General features: G+C 41.8%; 1 non-coding gene across 1 annotated transcript; it reads right to left on the bottom strand.

The window, feature by feature from the left end:
• Positions 1-1,346: 1,346 nt before the first annotated feature.
• Positions 1,347-1,509, bottom strand: LOC116158028 (U1 spliceosomal RNA). The gene has a single exon (XR_004142258.1). It is a non-coding gene; the product is annotated as a U1 spliceosomal RNA (small nuclear RNA).
• Between the last annotated feature and the right edge of the window lie 15,678 nt (positions 1,510-17,187).

Below are 17,187 nucleotides of genomic sequence, written 5' to 3'. Positions count from 1 at the left end.
AGGCCACGATGCTTAGAATGGTGGTGGCTATCTCGGGGGTAGGAGGCAGTACATAGGTCCCAAAGCTAGTTTGTCACAGAGGGTAGAGGAAAATGACAGAAATTCGCCTGGGGTCTGGTTGACGAATACCAGCATCATCTCCAGTTCTTATTTTGCCAGGAAACACATTCATTTCTTTAACAATAAATCAGGTTTTAAGTGACTGGTAGCCTGAAGCATTTCTGCCTGATGCTCTCCGTTTTGGTACTTCTTTATTCTTGAACGTAGAAGAGCTGTCAAAAAGTGGAAAGGGCTTAGGTCTCTCTCAAGCCCTGAGAGTCCCTGGGGTGGGTGTCTTGGTTACACAGGATTTTTCCATTGCCCGGGATGCTTCCTGTTTCTAAGTGGTAGGAGGAATCCTGATTACACCTCAAATGACCATGTGCACCTGTTTTTCAACCTCACTCTGGGCGGCTCTGTTTCCTACTTCTGAGCACTCTTCCTGATACTTTTGAATGACTTCAAGCACTTGGTGTTCCATGTGTAGGACCCCACATCACTCATTTCATTGAAAACACTTTTGCTGGAGACCAGAATTACTAGATGATACTAAAATGATTTCAACTAGGACCCACTCAGAATGCCTTGTGAATGCTCTAATATTCCTAGGTATTTTCATCTTTCCTGCTTAACATAAAGGAAGGTGTTTATCTACACAGAATTCATATTACTGTAATTACCAATTTCCCACTCAAGAAATATTCTTAATGGTAAGAGAAAGAACATTGATATACCCAGTTAAATATTTGCCTAATTAGACAAGAAGTTAAAAAACCTGACAGTCCAGGTCAGTATCACACACCAGATAATCCTAATTAGATTGCAGTTGCCAAATAAACTTACCTGAATTAAATGTTCAATTGCTGATCCATTTAGGGTGGTTTTGCTCTATCTCAGTATCTCCCCAAATTCTTAGGCTCTGCTTCCCGATCCAGGTAAACTCTTTGGTTGGCAGCTAGCTTTGACCCAAGATACTACACTGGTAGTATCTTGGTTGAAACTCGTGATCCATGGCCTGAATCTCACACACAGGTGTGTTTTGTTGAGGCTGTGCTGTGTTTTAGGAAAACTAGCACACATTTCTGGTTAAACAGAGCAGATGGATTACAAGAGATTTTATCTTCCTCCAGAGATACAACTAAAACATTAGTAAAGGAATAAAAACAAAAACAAAACAAAAACCCTTAGGACAAAGAGGAGAGAAGACATAAGAAATTTCAAGATGTTTTGGAGAAGCAAGTTGAGTGAAGAAAGGTCTAACAGGGCAGAGGAAACTAGAAACCAAAGGGGATATTGCAGAGGGGACATTGGTGAAAATCAGGTGATTTTCCCCACTACCACAAATCATGCAGTGCAGTTTCCCACATTTGGGGAAATCGCAAGGGTCAGCATATCCAGAGTGCAATGGATGAGCCTCGCCCTGGGAAAACCACACTTGTCATCATGGTATTTCCCCTACCAGGTAAGAATCCAATGAAACCTTTAATGCCTCATTCTTAAATATAAGCAGGGAAACAGTGCACACCAGACATTTATGAGATACTTCAGATATAAAGGAGAAAAAACAAACTGAGAAAAAAATAGGAAAAAAGAACTCTGAGAAAATGAACACAATATAGAAAAGAGGAAAACAACTTAAATTTTTAATTAAAATCTCAGCTAGTTAAGGGAAGACCTTACAATGGTACAATGAGATTAGGAAGCACCAAAAAAGGAATGATTGGTGAACAAGTAAAAGTTCTTGAAAATTAACTGTATGATGGAAGAAAGAAAAGAGTCCAAACATAAGTGGAAGTAAAACCAAGAAAATCTTCCAGAAAGAAAACTAGATGACAAAGAGGAAAGAAAAGATGCTTAAGAGACCAGTCCAAATATCCCAAAGCTCCTTCTGTCCCCTGAAGGGCACTGGGACACACGGACCTTTCCAGCCCTCCTGAAAACTGGACCATTTAGAGCCATGGTGGCCGTGTGTTACAGTGGTAAGAGGGCAGCAGCAGTGACCGGAGGCCCTAGAAGCCAGTTCCAATTACAGAGATCACATTCTAAGCCTCATTTTAAGAATTATTAAATAATAATTTAAATATTATCAGTTTATTTTTTCATAGAGGTACTATATTAATATTCAAAAGACTCAAAGTGAAAAGTCTCCTTCCCACCCCCTAGCCCTCCAGCTCCTACCTGGATCCCATTCCCCCAGTTTCCAGTAATATTTTCTTATAAGCCACATTCTCTCCAAATGCCATTAGGCTTGCGTGAACGGTCTATTCAAGGTAACTTGAGCTTTCACACAATCTCCTCAAAGTCCCAGCTCTGCCCGCTGCCTTGTTCCAAATCCACTTCCACAGGTTTAGATAGTTGTTCTAGCAGCACCCTCCCCTAACCAAAATCTGTATTCGTGACCTACTGTTGCATAATAAATTAACCCCAAACTTTGCAGCTTAAAAAATTAGTAAATATTCATTAGATCACAAACTTGCAGTGAGTCAGGAATTTGGGCACATCTTAGCTGGCAGTTCTGTCTCTGGGTCTCTCAAAAAGCTGCGGTCCAATGTCAGCTGGGCCACAGTCATCTGAAAGCTTGACTTGGGTCTGGGGATCCTCTTCCAAGATGGGTCACTCCCATGGCTGTTGGCAGGAGGCCTCCGTTCCTCTCCACCCAGATTTCTCCATAGGGCAGCTTAAGTGTTCTCATGCCATATTTAAGAGTGAACAAGACAAAATCCACAAGGTCTTATGCCCTAGCCTTGGCAGTCACAGATCATCATTTCAGCAATGTCCTGTTGGTATCACTAAGGAGTCAGCCCAAAGTAGCCCGTGCAGGATGTGACTACCAGGAGGCAAGAATCTGGGGGGTCTTGGAGCCTGACAACCGCACCTTCCCCAGAAGCAAACAATGTCACTAGTCTCTTAGGTGCCCTTTCAGAGAGATTTTATTCAGAAACAAGCAATTACACATCTGTGTATTCTTTGCTTCCCTCTTGTACACAAATGATGGAATGCTACATACACCGTTCTGCACCTTGCATTTTTCACTTAAAAATACATCGTGGTGATCATTCCAGAAGGTTTTAGTGCATGCTTAATTCTTTTTAGCATCTGCAGTGTCCCACTATATGAATGAAGCACAATTAATTAAACCAGTCCACCACTGTGGGGTGGATAGGCTGTTTGGAATCTTTTTTTTTTTTTTTTTTTTTTTTTTTTTGAGTAGAATCTGGCTCACATATTTCTAGCCATACAACTTTAGGCAAGTTACTTAACTTCTTTGAACTTGAGTTACATCATTTGTAAAACTGATTTAAAAAGTCCCTCCTTCACACCTCACAGGCTCTCTTGGGAAGAATTAAATGAGATCAGGATGTAAAGCAAGTAGCACAGTCCCCACTGGGCAGTGCTTGTTTGGTGTTTGTTCTCCTCTTTTCACTGTTAATGACTCCCCAGAGCCTGTCCCCGCCTGGGGGAAGGGCTTTCCTACATCCAGTCTCACTGGTATCAGGCTTTACCTCCCGGTTCAGCAACGGGGAGGCTTCAACCCGAGAAAGGATGGCAGGTTCCTCCCCAAAGGAGCCTGTGGAGGGGCTCTGACTGCTTCTCATGCCCTCCTGTTGTCACACATCCGCCACAGGGCCAGACTGGGCTGTTTGCCTTCCCTGACACCGACCTAGTTGGCAAGGACTGCAGAGCAAAGTCAGGCCCCAGGCCTGGCACATCCTAGGGAGATTACCACAGAGCAAACATGAGTTTGCTGGCTGGGTGGATTCCAGGCAACAGGGAGATAAACGGATTAAAGGCAAACAGGAGAGAAATCCCTGCTGTGGAAACAGGAAGAAGGCTGACTGCTACCTGTTTGCGGTTTATCGGTTTATCTATCTATCTATTTATCCATCCATCCATCATCTATCTATCCATCTAATGTAAAGTAGCTTTATTGACATATAATTCATATGCCATGCAATTCACTCATTTAAAGTGTACAATTCAGGGGGAGGGTAGAGCTCAAGTGGTAGAGAGTGTGCTTAGCATGCATGAGGTCCTGGGTTCAATCCCCAGTACCTCCATTAAAAGTATATGAAAAAAAAACCTACTTACCACTCCCCTAAAAATAAAAATAAATAAAATGGATTCTCAAGTTCGTTCAAAAAAAAAAGAAAAAAAGAAAGTATACCATTCAATGGTTTTACTATATGCAGGAGTTGTGCAACCATCATCACCGTAACTGTTAGATCATTGTCATCACCCAAAAAAGAAACACCTTGCCCATTAGCAGTCACTCTCCCCTTCCCACCCCAACCCCTTCAGTCCTAGGCAACCACTACTCTACTTCCTGTCTCTATGGATGTGCCTGTTCTGGACATGTCATATAAATGGATCCTATAATATGTAGTTTCATGTTGTTTTCAACATGTGGCATGAATGGGTACTTCATTCCTTGTTATTGCCAAATAAATATGCCATTATATGCATATACTACCTTTTGTTTATCTGTTCATCAGTTGAAGGATATTTGGGCTGTTTTCCACTTTTTAGCTGTTATGAATAATGCTGCTATAAATATTCATGTACAAGTTTTTGTGTGGACATGTTTTCCTTTCTCTGTGGTATATATCTAGGAGCGAAATTGCTGGCATTCGTATGGTAACTCTAAGTTTACTCCTTGGAGGAATGCCAAACTTGTTGCCAAAGTGGCTGTATCATTTTACATTCCCACCAACAGTATAAAATTCCAATTTCTCTACATCCTCACCAACACTTGTCTTTATCTGTCTCTTCTATTACGGCCATCCTAGTGAGTGTGAAGTACTATCTCACTGTGGTTTTGACTTGCATTTCCCTGATGATTAATGATGTTGGGCACCTTTACATGTGCTTATTAGCTGTTTGTATATCTCTTTTGGAGAAATGTCAGTTCAGATCCTTTGCCCATTTTTAACTGGGTATTTGGGTTTTTTAAATTGTTGATTCTAAGAGTTCTTTATATTTTCTAGTGTAGGGGGGTCTTATTTGAATCTTTGAAATTACTGTTTTATCAGTCACATGCATACTCACATTTGAGCAGCAATGTTTCAGTCCAAAGAACACAGATAATTGGATTTATCAGGAGGTAAATGTGTTTGCAAGCTTGTGCAGCATCATGAGAGCCCTAGAGGGGCTGGAATCCAGGAGATCCAACTAACAACTTTAAAAGAATCTGTTCAATCTCAGTAAAGATATTTCCTTGGCGTGTTTCTACTGTTCTACTACCTCGAGTCCACACAGCCAGGGGAAGTGGCTCTACAGACAACAGCAGAGTAGAGACTAGGGGACACTCCACTGTACAGTGCACATCATGGTCCCAGAAAAGGTTTCATTATTTCAAGCCTTCTCATTTCATTTTAATAAACATTTAACAAGGACTTGCCATATGTCACGTATAAAGATACAAAGATGAGTAAGTCACGGAGGGAGAAATAGACATACAAACAAAAGATCTTCAATACCAAGTGAAGGGAGATGAGCTGAGAGTGGGGAGAAATGGACAACCTCCTTTGTTAAGTACCCCTTTGTTAAGAAAGGGTACTGGTGAGAAGGGAGATTGGGAATTATGGTAGCTTCCTGGGGGAGATGATGTTTAAGCTGGTCTAGAAGAGTGAGTACGAGCTTGTCAAATGAGGAAGGACAGTAAATAGCATGTGAAAGATAACAGAGGTTTAAATAGAGCATGATGAACTCCTCTTGTACCTTTATAGTAAACGGCTTTCAAATGAACCTGTGAATTCCTGTAGAGGACTCTGATCCCGGCCCACCTTTAGGTTCAGAACAGGGGTGTTGAGCAGAAGGAGAGGGCTAGGAAAGAGTTCACCCCAAAGCAGAATGGGGCTGAGAGTCAGTCTGACTTCTTAATTTTCCAGGCCCACAATAGGTGGGATACAGCCCATACACAAACTCTCAGATGGTACATCATTCTACCTCCTGTGAAAGAGTCAGTGAGGAGGACCAGTAACTGCAGAGGGAGGGTGGGTATGGCACCAAAAAGGGGATTGGCGACTACGGGAGGGAGGGGACGCAGAAGACACTCTGTGTTTGTTCTACTCCTCTGTTTGTCCTTATATCTTACCTCGTGTCTACAGACTTGTAATGAGTAACTAAATCAATGACGTCAAAAGCTGAACTCTTGGTGTAAAACAGGTACTCTTCTTCAGTCCTAAGTGCCAAAACACATCCCATTGCCCCTGGACCCTTGTCCTCTGAAAGCTGGGAGGAGGCTTTCAGGCGAGCTGCCAGCTGGTTGTGAATTTAGTCCCTGCTGCCCTTGTCTGGGTTTGACCTGCTGCCCCAGGCGTGTGTTTGCAGTGTGAGAGCGAGGTGTGTCAGTCGAGAAGCTTCCTTATGCAAGTCACTGAAAGCTCAACTCAAAATGGATTAAATGTGGGGGAGGAGTATAGCTCAGTGGTAGAGTGTATACTTAGCATGCATGAGGTCCTGGGTTCAATCCCCCCTACCTCCATTAAAAATAAATAAACAAATAAATAAACCTAATTACTAGCCCCCCAAACCTAATAATATATAATATATATATATATATATATATATATATATATATATATATATATATATACACACCTAATTACCTCCCTCCCCCAAGAAAAGAATTTTTTTTAATGGCTTAAACAGTAGTGAAAGGTATATCTCACATAACAAGAATTCTGAGGTCAGGCAGTATCATAGTGGGTTAATTTACCAGCAAAATTGAGTCATTGAGGACTTAAGTTCTTGGCATTTCATCTTCAATGTACTGGCCTGTCATTGTAAGCCAGCTCCCCTCATGGCCCTAAGATGGCTCCTATGTCTCCGTGTTTCACACTGCAGACAGCAGTGACTAGCGTGAGAAAAGGACTGTTTCTCACCACTCACCTCTTTTTAGGAGCAAAGATTTTCCCACAAGTCCCCAGCAGGCTTCCTCTGACGTCTTAATGCCTAGAATGGCTTCACATATCCTTGCCTATCCCTTGCAGGCAAAGGGACCAGACCTCTGTGATTGGCTTAGAGTTTGACCAATCAGGATTCAGCCCCTGGGGCTGGAGAGGAGGCCAGCCTCCCCTGAAGCTAGGACCACCTGATACCCAATTAAAGCTTCAGTCTGTTGTGTAAGCCGCTAACAATGCTTGCCACTTACAGGTTTCTTGTGGGCACTTCACATGCTTTAGAGGCTTTTTAACCAGGACAAACTCTTCCACTAGAGTGGATATATGCATAAAGTAAATCTATTTTCCTTCTACGAGATCTGTTTGTTTCTTTTTCAACAACTCTCACTCTCAACTTAGAGTTTTAAGGGCCTCTTTAATTTCTAGAATGTCCTACCTCTGACAATGTCAATACTGGGTGTCTTTGCAAGTCTGATTCTGCATTTATATTCCATGGGCTCCCATTTGCAATGCCTTGTTTCTTTTTGTGTTTATTGATTTTCTCAATTTTCTTCTAACTTATCTGTAGAAATTGTTTGAGTCCACAGGTAGAGGTGTGTTCTTTCAGAAAGGATCTGTGCTTGTTTCTGTCAGGCATTGGAGAATACTGTCGGCCAAGGACCACTGTACATCATCAGCTTGAGGTTTTTTTAAGTGCAGGCTGCAACCCTGTGTGAGAACTGGCTTGGATTTAAGATTTCCTGGGAGTGGGATTAGGGAAGGGGTTCCCTACTGTTCTCAGCACTAAGATTTAAGATAGGTTATTTTCCTTGTAGTCTGTTGGAAGTGCGGGTGGCATTTTTAATTCATCTTCACCCCAAGGGTGTGCACCTTTGGGACCTCACATTTGTGAGGGGCTCTCCACTAAAAATCCTTACATTTTGCAGGTCTGAGATTGTCCCTAGGCCACAAAATCAACCAAGTTCACCAGGGCCAAACCCTCAGGGCCAAAGCTGCCTTCAGTGCTCTTCTCTGCTCCTAGTTTTAGGATTTCCTGCTTCCTCGGCAGCTCACAGATACATTCAAGATGACACTTTTAATACCTGTGATAATTAGCAATTCTCAGTGGAAAGTCCGTGGTTGCCACGTTACCAGACACAGAAGCCATTTTTCTAATTCTAAACTCATATTCATTGGTTAACAAAATTGTGAAAAAAAGATTTAAGGTGAGGGAGCCCTTTGGAAAATTTAATTTTCTCTTTTTTAAAATATGTATTTTAATAGACAATTGGTCCACATGGTACAACACTCAAATGGTACCCCAAGACATTTAAACTCTCCTCCCCACCCCCACCCCCTAGGAGCTCCTCATTTCTCTCCCTTTCTGGAGATATCCTCTACACATGTAAGTATTATACATATTCTTCCCCTACTCCATCCACCCTTTTAAAAAAATGCAAATGATAATGGTAGGTTTCTTTCACCTAACAATACATCTTGGAAATCTTTCCCAACTACTACATAAAGAGTTTTCCATCCTTTTGTATGGCTTCATCGTATTCTGTTACATGGATGATATAACTTATTTAAGCAGGGCCTCTACTTACGGACATTTAGGTTGTTCCCAAGCTTCTAAACACTGCAGCAATGGATAACCTGGCACGTATGTCATTTTATGCTGCAGAGGTATATTTGTAGGATAAATTCGTGAAGGGGAATTGCTGAGTCAAAGGGCAGATGTAATTTTGATAGAGATTACCATACCACTCTCCTTTAGAGGTTGTAACAATCTATATTTACTTCCAACATCAACATATAAGGGATAAAATGTGCTATTAAGCATTTTGAGCTTTGTCAAGCTGATCGATTAAACACAGTATCTAATCTAAGAAACAAGTATCTATCTAAGAAACAAGCTTCTTGGCACCCTGAAAAAGTAACTAGTAAGCAGAGAGCCTGAGAAAATACTGTGACCCCTGTTGACCCAGAAAGCAAAACCACCAAATCAATTCCTGGGATCTCCAAATAAACAGGATTGAAAATTGGAAGTAAAAAAGAAAAAATTGAAAGTAGCAGAGAATCTTGGCACATAATCCTCTCTGACTTAGTCCATTAGAAATTTTTTTTTAAAGTTCCTGTCTTCCTTCCTAAAACGAATTCTGATAAAGATCCCTAAGCATCCAAAGTCAACTGAATGCAAAAGTTTAAGGGAAAGGAATTTCCCTGTATCCCGCCAGGAAGAGGAATGTTTACAATCTCTGCACATGGCTAACATAGTTACCCTAAGAACTATCTTCCTTTGTTTTAATTTCTATAGGGTGGGAGAGCTTAAGGGATTTTCTAGACCACTGCTGTCCCAGTAGAATTTTCTGTGATGCTGGAAATGTTTTATATCTAAGCTGTCCAATATGGAAGCCACTAGGCACATGTGGCTATTCAGCCCTTGAAATGTGGCTAGTGTGGCTGAGGCACTGAATTTCTATTTTTATTTAATTTAAATGTAAATAGCCATGCATCTGGTTAGTGGCTACCATACTGGACAGCGCAGTTCTAGGGAGACTAGTTTAGAGTTTTCTGTTGCTAAGAGAGATGCCCATTCCTTACTGGGTCAGGAAGCCCATGCTTCTCAGCTCACGGCCTACATTCCCCTCAAGGATGTTGAACTTCCAGCCCTTCTCTTAGGCTCTCCTCACATCATGCCCCTTCTGATCTGCTCCAACCCCTCCCAATTCTGGTTCATTTTCTTATCTCTTGATCTTTTTTGTTCACCAGACCATCTTGGCTCTGTCTAGAAGGCTTACTCTTCAAAGCCTGTCATGCTCTGCAAGCTATGTTCTTAAAAACATTTCACTCTGGGAGAAATTATATATTCAGCTCATCAAGTATGAACTTTTTCTCCTCAGTGCACTACAGTTCACCTTAGACAACATCACGGTTTTCCTCTTGAGCGTGATGTCCCCTTTCCTTTCTGATACAAGATGTCTTCATGGGTCCCATGTTTTTTTCTTCCCTTTCAACCTTTGAAAGTTGAGAGATTTATCTACACATCCTAAAAGGCCCTGCAACAGGGTACAATGATTTTCTTGGGATCCCATGACTGTCTCCCCCTTCTCCTGTCCCCTCCCAGATGCAGCTTTGAGGCTTTTATTATTTGAAAGCCTCTTTGATCCTCAGCCTGAGGGTAGAAGGAAGAGCTCCAAGGCTCCAGGGCTCTAAATTGATGGGCAGAAACCGTGATTCTAGATGTCTGATGATGTACCTGGGCCAGCTTGCTTTGATGGCCTTGCGACTAGCCTGGGGGCTCCAGATCTCAGGTATAGTCTAACCTATTATTGTGACCACTAACCCAGGAAGGAGCAAGTGGATTGATGACCTAGGGCCAAGTTTTATCTTTCATTTTCTGTTCTTTCTAGTTAGGAGAATTGGTGGGATCCAGATCTCCATTAATTATTCCAGGACTGCGCTTTCTGTGGGGGAAGGAGGGTCAAGGTGTCCTAGAGCTCTTCCTTCAATGCAGTCTATCTGCTGTAGTCCAGGAGAAATTCTTCAATGATATCCTTTTCTAGTTGTATTAGTGATGCTCTCTTACTTTGTTTTTTTCCTTTCTTTTGGGAACTGGGGGTGTGGAATTAGGTGTTATCCTTAAGTCACTACCTTAGGGGTGCGGAATTAGATGTTACCCTTAAGTCACTATCTTACTCAGAAGTACTAATAACTTCTTTCTTCTTTCCCCTCATTTATAGGAAAGCTCTTTAAATTTAAATCAAATACTCATAACATTTAGAATTTTGAACCTGTCTAGAGAAAGGGCCTACTTAAGTAAATATACTATCATAACCTAACCACTTTAGCTCATGGGGAGACAGGGTAGCACTGCCTCTATTTTTAAGATCATCTTTGGATTTCTTTACTCCTGTTCTGTTAGGGGGGAAAAATCAGCTCAGAGAAATCTGAACACTTCCCAAAAACAATACCCAGCTGAAAATTCCTTTTGCTATAGTTTTCTCAGGAAGCAGAGCAAGCCTTTCCATTTCCTAGCAGGTCCCTCGAAGGTCAAAAGAACAGGGAATGTTTGTAAAGGCATCTTGTTTGCTTTTGTTCCCACCAGCACTTAGATCCCCTGGGAACTCCAGACTCTCACAAGCAAAATAATCTAAGGAGAGGAAGAAACACCAGGCACCTTTTAGTTGGGATGCACTGACCTGGGCTCTTAGTGTTTCAAACTTGGGAAAGTTCCATCTGTTTGGTAACTAAAGTCCAGGGGAAAAAAAAAAAAAGAAAAAAGAAAAACTTCTTCTAGTAAACTCAAATGGAGTGACACTGGTAGATGGCATTCGTAGACAGATTAGGTAACATGAGGTTCTATTCGGTAAGCCAAGTGGAAAAGTCCACGATGGATTTGTTACCAAACAAGAGTTCCTGTGCCCGATGCACAGTGAGGCTAAACAAACTGAAACATTGGAGTTTGGAGCAGAGATAGGTTTACTGCAGGGCCAAGGAAGGAGGATGGGCGCTTCACGCTCGAAGAACCGAAAAACTCCCTGATGGTATTGGGGGAAAAGTTTTTATAGGCCAAATCTTGGGGTGAGGGCTGCAGGGTGTGTGACTTTTTTCTGATTCCTTCCTTGGTACTGAGGTAACAGAATGCCTTCCCCATACTTCAATATGTGCATATTTTCCCATCATTTCCCCTTCTGATTGCAAATATTTCAGTAGAAAGCATTGATGATCAAAATATCTGTCCCTTGGTGTCAGGGTGTTTTAGCTGCTTGTCCCAGGTACAGATCGTGTTGCTAGGCCTCCTTTATATTTGCCTAGTTATCCATGTTGGGGGAAAACTAATCAGATATCATGAACAGGCTCAGAGGTAGGGTAATTTTGTAGGTTATGCATTTTATCGATTATATCCAATGGTCACAAGTATTGTACACGTGCTTTTAGCAGCAGACTTAAAGCAAGCAGGGATACGTTATGAATAGTTACACTCTGTGATAACTCCACTAGATAATTTTCTTTTCCTCCTGAACATCTGGGCAAAGTGTGGCTAACCCAATAACTGTCATAAACACAAACATCAATTAAAGGAACTAGAATTTAATATCTACTGAAACATAATACTTCTCTCTAAAACTAACCTCATCTCCAAACACAACCAAATCAAGACTAATTTGTTTACAAAATAAGTCTGGTCAATTGACTGTATAGGCACCTCCAAACTGGCTGTGCTGGAATTCTCAGACTGAACTCCCAAAAGGCCCCTCAAGGCCAGGAAATCCATGCCAAATGCCTACTATCAGATATTGCCCCAGTAGCTTTCTCTCTTCTAGAGGCCCCCCAAATATCAAGATTCCTGCACATGCCAGGAGACAGTCTTTCCCATTCATCTGGTAAGGCTGCTCAGAACCCAAGAGTCTCCAGTTTCTGGAGGGACCAGGCAGAGAGAAAAGAAAAATGTCTCAATTCTACCCACAGAGATGTAATTTACCAAATTAGTCTAAGTCATGAGTAGCTTTAGGGAAAAACACAGGTGAAAAGCCAGTAATATTTCAGACAGAACTGAACATAATAACCATATTCATCAGTTTACTCAGTCCCATGTAACTATCCCTTTTTTTGTTAACAGTTTTATGAAATCTGAGTTTCCGTTAGACTTTTAAAATTTCTTACCCAGTTCAGGAGTATGATTTAAAAGTTGTCAGAAAGTTGTTCTTGTCAAAAAGTCCTTTCATAAATCTTCCTGAAGATTTTTCAAAGGCATCAGAGTAAAACCATAACTGTCTATGAATGACAAAAGACTTAAGGCACACTTAAAAATCTGATTACAAAGCAATTGACATGAAACTTTGTTATCTGTTGTAGCATACAACATTTTAAGATAATAATTAGAATTACAACTGACAGCATTTTACCAGGACATAATCAGATTTTTAGGAGTATCACATAATTTCTAGAATATCTATATTAATAACATTTTCCCATACAACATAACCTAAGAAGATTTATTACTCATTTTACACTATTTCCCATGTAATTTAACAAACCAACTGAAACTCATTAGTTTAAAATCTCTCTTTTGGATGTTCCAGTGGCCCTCTGAGGCATCCCAAAGTTAACTGGAGTTCCAGAAAATCTTTAATTAAAATGTGATATTTGGGAAGCTTGTCAAAAATGTTCAAAACACTTGGTCAGATAAGACCATAGGTCATTGCGAAACAATACTTATGCACCAAACCAAAGTAACAGAAGATTTCAAAGGCAAATACAGAACAGACCACTTAAGAAATAAAAGAAACATCTTTATCCATTCATCTATTGATGTGCACTTAGGATGCTTCCATATCTTGGCAATTATAAAGAATGTTACTGTTAATAGCAGGGTAGATGTATCTTTTTGAATTAATTCTTATTTTGTGGTTGGCCTTATTCCTTTGATAACTATGTAAGTTTAAAAAGCTAAAGCTCTAAACATTCTTAGAAATAATGAACTGTACATATATGTAAATTTTAAAAATATGTGCAGTATATTGTGTATATGTATTTACAGGCAATATATTGTATATGTGCAGTCAAACTGTAACAATTCTACCGAATAAAACTGAAAAATGAAAAAAAAAGCACCGTGAGGCCAAACAAACCAAAACAACAGAGTTTGGAGAAGATAAAGTTTTATTGCAGGGCCAAGCAAGGAGGATGGGTGTCTCACACACTTGAAAAACCCCAACTCCCTCATGGTTCTGGGAGGAAAGGTTTTTGTAGGCAAAACTTAGGGTGAGGGCTGCAAGGTGTGTGACTTTCTTCCCATTGGCTGGTGCTGAGGTAACAAGGCGGTGCTCCAGGAATCTTGTGTTCAACCTGAAGTTGCCATCCTCCAACTGAGTGGGGGCCCTAATTCCTGCAGAAGGACTCAAAAATATTGTTATGTATATTCTTTGAGGAACCAGGTCCCTGCCCCAAGGTTTCCTGACTCTTCCTCCCTGGTCTCTGCACCTTCTTCCTTCCCTGATTGGCAACTATTTGAACCTGCCCTTTGGAACTCATGGAAGGTCAAGGAGGCGGAATGAAATCTATTTCTTACAAAGAAATGAAGGATCCTACAGGGTCCCGCTCTGCTTCAGAGTCATCACGCAAAGCCCGTCATCATGTAAAGTCCATGATGGAGTGACCCACATGACTACACACCTGGGTTAAGTCACAAGAGGAATTCCAGAATTCCGCATGGAGATGGACATCAGAGTCAGCTTGGGGATACTCTAAATAAGATTTCTTAGTATTTCCCTGGACAGTCCTCTCCCATGCTGTTGCTTAACCTTTGCATGTCAGTTCCTGACTGCTCCCATCTGTTCTGACATCATTAGCCATAGCACACATTTCTCGCTTCTTTATGTAAGTTTGCTAAGAAATGTTGGAACTGTGGGCTCTGGTCATTTCTGCTCCGTATTATTGCTCAATTTGGAGAACTAGGGGTACAGGGTATGCCTGATAATACCAATAAGTGTATTTTAAACATTGGAAGCTACAACTGAAACATGAAAATATAAGTGAAATCAATTCTGTCCATACAAAAAAGTTTAGGCGGTCTTATAATAATCTTCATCATGATTTCCTTCGTAAAATCATCAGTAAGTTTTGCAGCAGTTGTTTGAACCACGATGTTGAGGGCACTCTTGTTAAATTATCATTGTCCTTCCTTATCACTCTCCCCAGGCTTCCCTGAGAATGGGCACCAGCTGAAGAACACAAAGGTCAGGGGTGACTCTAACTGGAGCTTCCCCAGGGTCATGGTCTGGTCTCTTTTTGGAGTTCTAGAATTCTAAGAAATATAATTTCCTCCACCCCCTTACATCTAAAGAACAGTTTATTTCAAGTCTCTTGAACCTCAGGTTCCAGCTGCCACATAATTTGCATGTTCAGCGTGATGCTCCTACTGTGCCAGGGCTGGGGCCTCCCAAACCACAAATAAAGGACAAAACCCAGTTAGACGTACAGAGCTGGAAACAGGCTGAGTTCTATACAAGGAGATGCCTTGCTACTCCAAGTGAGGTCCTCGGAGCAGAAGTTTTGGTGCTCCATGGAAGCTTGTCAGAAATGCAAAATCTCAGGTCCCACCCCAGACTGACTGACAATAAGAATATGCATTTTAACAAAATCCCCAGTTCATGAGTATGTCCATTAGCAGGTGAGAAGCACTTCTCTAACTCTGGACTAAGACAATTGAAGGAATAAAGGTGAGGAAGAGGAGGAGGATGGTGACTCAGGATCAGGTGGATGCTAGGGGAGGGACACCCATGGAGTACTTTGTCCTGGGTTTCATTGCTAGCAAGGACACCGGGGTAGCAGCATAGGAACCAAATAGTTATGACTGGGCCCCTGGGTCCCAGAGTGGGAAGGATGTACTAAAAGACATTTTAGGGTATCAGCTCATCCACTCCCTCTTGTTGGGGACTGTTGTCCCTAGATCCAGTGGGACTGGAGTGATCACATCATAAACTTTGTGACCCTGAGCCCCCTGGTTCTAACCTCTGTAATCAGAGATAGACTTCAGGTCCAAAGGCAGCTAATTCATGGTCTGGTCAGTGACCTGACTTGTGTCCTGGCTTGAATATAGGAGCTGGCCCATCAGATTCTTCTCTGGGGAGTTTAGGATGGTTAAAGAGGTGGAGGTAGGAGTTCTGGCAAGTTATAAAGAACGTAGGTTGGGGGGCCATAGTGGGCCACATGCATGTCTAAGATATGAGGCAGTGGAGACACTGACTAAGCAGAGGAAGCTGGCGAGAAAAGAGAGTGAGAGAGGAATGGAGGAGATGCAGAACACACACACACACACACACACACACACACACACACACACACAAGCGAGTGGTGTTGAGAAAGAGAAGAGGAGAGGGCAGACTTGATCCTTGCCCTTCCTCTAACCCAGGATTAGTTTTTTCAAAGGTATAAGTTTTTGGTTCTAGCAACCAACAGACCCTTGACTAGAAGAGTAGGTGAATTAATTCCTAATAACCTAAACCTAAATAATCTAAAACTATTGAATTATAATCCTTCTATTAGTGCTGGCTGAGAAATTGGAAAACGTTGAGTACAGTGAACTTGGGTGGGAAGAGAGACACAACCTCTGAGGACTGACATCTGGCAGTCTCGGCACTCAGTCTAGTGCTCGTATGTAGCCTAGAGACTATAACAGCATGACTTGTTTGTCGTTACTTAGCTTGTCTGTTTTTCAAAATTGGAGGAAAATGTTCAAAAGCCCAACAGAAAGCTCAGATTAGGGGTATTGCTGGTTAAGTATTTATTTCAAGCTTAGATTATCCAAGTCAGTTTTGCTAATAAGGTCCTAATATTTTGATGTGTTAGGGGAGATTAACTAGGGAGATTTAAAATACCACTGCTGCAGCCGTCTTGGCTTGAACCCAGCCAGGTCCATCACTGGGCTGTTTAGGTATGTGTGGCCCTGGGAGTGGGGTAGTACAAGTAGGGGCTCTACAGGAGTCGGTCCTGGGGCTCCACTTGTATAAGAGTTGGTTCCAGAAGGAGTGTGAATGTTTGCCCGAGCCAGGGGAAGGGGCTCTCAGAAGGGAAGTGTTGATCTGAGTGCTCAGGACAGAGGGGCTTCTAAAGATGCTAAAAGAGCTGTAGTCCCTAAGAAGTTGAAACATCAGGGCACAAGCCTCATGTTTTGATGTCCAGGTGACATTGAAATGTGACCAAAAGTGGAGGAGGGGTTCTCCCACTTCAGCAGCAGAGCCTCAGGTGGGCCCCTGGGCACTGAGGGCAGCCATATGACCCGGTCCCCTCAAGCCTATGGAGCGATCTACCTTTTGTTTTTAGTTGGCTCTTATGTCATGTGACCTTGCTTTGTTCATAGTCTACACTTTCTGGGGGGAGGGTTGGGGGAAAGGTAATTAGGTTTATTTATTTACTTATTATTTTTTATTTAACAGAGGTACTGGGGATTGAACCCATGATCTCGTGCATGCTAAGCATATGCTCTACTACTGAGCTCTACCCTCCCCATAGTCTACACATTTAAACTCTCACCCAACACCAGTTTTTTTAATTTTGTTCAACTCCTGATGTTATGCATAACCCAAATTCTCACTTGTCTCCTTGTCTCCAACAGGACTCACTACTGTGATCTCTTACACGGTCTCCCTGCTGCCACTGTTTTGCTCTCCTACATCCATGTTCAGCATTACAGCCGGCAGAACTTTCACAAATAGAAACCTCCTCTTCATATCCCAATGCCTTCCCGTCATCCTTAGTGCAA

Source organism: Camelus dromedarius, chromosome 16 (assembly GCF_036321535.1).
Source record: "Camelus dromedarius isolate mCamDro1 chromosome 16, mCamDro1.pat, whole genome shotgun sequence".
Classification (NCBI taxonomy): domain Eukaryota; kingdom Metazoa; phylum Chordata; class Mammalia; order Artiodactyla; family Camelidae; genus Camelus; species Camelus dromedarius.
The sequence above is the reverse complement of the archived record's forward strand: the minus strand, read 5'-3'. Positions and strand labels throughout refer to the sequence as shown.